Genomic DNA, 1,749 nt, shown 5'->3' on the forward strand with positions numbered 1-1,749 from the left:
GGGTTTGAACCGCCAGCCGTCTGGTTAGCAGGCAAGTGTCTTAGCCACTATGCTACCAGAGCTCTTCTAACATTTGCACATGTATACAATTCAGACATGCACGTGTATAGCCTTATCTATCTATCTGTGAATACACAATAATGAAGTGCAGTTAAGAAAGTCAGATACTGAGTTTTTTCCTTTGCTGTTATTTACATAAAACCAAACCAAACTCCCTGCCCTTGATGAGGTTAACAAGAAAAGTACGAGGTGGGTGAGAAGTGCTGAAGGACTATGTGTGTCTGTTAGGATTACGATGTTTCAGTTGCAAGTCACAGAAATCCTAACTCAACATGGTCTAGACAACAAAGGGGCTTTCTAGCTCTTCAGACTAAATGTCAAACCATGGAGTAGGCTTCAGGCACAGCTGTCAGGACTCGGGCTGCATTTCTGTGACTGTCCGTTCTGCCTCCCCCAGTGTGTTGGCTTCATCCTCAGGCTGGCTTCCCTCAGGGTCCCAGGATGAGGGCAGGGCTGGCCTATGGAGGGCCAGGGAGCTCTTGCCCCAGGATGGCTGCCCGACTACTCCAGCTCCCTGCCGCTCAGTGGGACAACTCTGAGGCACGCTCGGTTGGGCCTCTCTGAGGACGCCCAGGGGGACAGCACCCAGATGTCCACACTGGCAACCCACTCATCAGCCTCTGTTTTGGGGCTTTCCAACCCTTTTTTTCTCACTGCTCAGCCAGCCTGTCACCATGATCTCTGGGATTGGCTCCCAAAATAAACTACTTGTACCAAGTCCTTGTCTCAGGGTCTGCTTTTTGGGGAACCCAAACTAAGAGAAGCAGCGTAGGCTGTACCCTAACAAGTACACAAAAGGTGGAAATAAGGACTGCAAAGCCTCAAGAAAATGGCAAACAACCCAAATGAAAATAGACAAGTGTATTAATAAGCAATTCCCAGAGGAGGCCAGACAACTGCGCAATCAACACTTAAGATGTTCAGTCGCACTAGAAATCGGCCCATTGCAATTAGCACAGTCCAGTGAGGACAAGCGCTGAGTCTAGAAGCTCTCTGTGTATTCGTGGGTTACGAAGCTCACGCAGGTCTGTCCGCTGCAGCACTGTTGACACAGGCAGTGCCCTGGTTACGAAGGTCCGACTGACGACTCCTATTCACTCTTTAACGTTATAGAAATTTGCTCTCATTTTGAACGACTGAACCAATCTCTAGTTGAGACAAATTCTTCATCACAATCACCTCCACTTGCTGCACACTTTTAAGTCATGGAGGCAGCTTTGGGCCTTTTTATGCACTAACCTGCTGCCATCAGATCAATTCTGAGTCACTGCAACCTCAAAGGACAGAGTGAAACTGCCCCAGAGAGTTTCCAAGGTTATGCATCTTTACAGAAGCATATTGATCTTGCACTAAAGTAAGGCTAAATAAGAACCATATATATGCAACTGTTCCTACTTACCTGTAAATTGGACTTAACGACATACTTAGAACGGTGTTCATTCTTCCTCGGGGACTGCCTGTAACAGCAAACACTGCAAGTAGCCTCAATGTTTAGCAACAGAACAGCTCGTTCAGAGGTTGCCAACTGCTGAGCTTTGGCCTGAATTTGCCTGCAGAGGTGTTGGGCTTAGCTGAAGGGCCTTAAAACTTTGAATTGGTTGCCAACATTAAAAAATCAGGAATAAATGGTGCTGGCAAAACTGGAGATCCATTTGCAGAAAAATGAAACAAGATCTGTACCTCACACCA

This window comes from Orycteropus afer, unplaced genomic scaffold, assembly GCF_000298275.1.
Source record: "Orycteropus afer afer isolate SDZICR_OR568_19922 unplaced genomic scaffold, OryAfe1.0 scaffold00006, whole genome shotgun sequence".
Classification (NCBI taxonomy): domain Eukaryota; kingdom Metazoa; phylum Chordata; class Mammalia; order Tubulidentata; family Orycteropodidae; genus Orycteropus; species Orycteropus afer.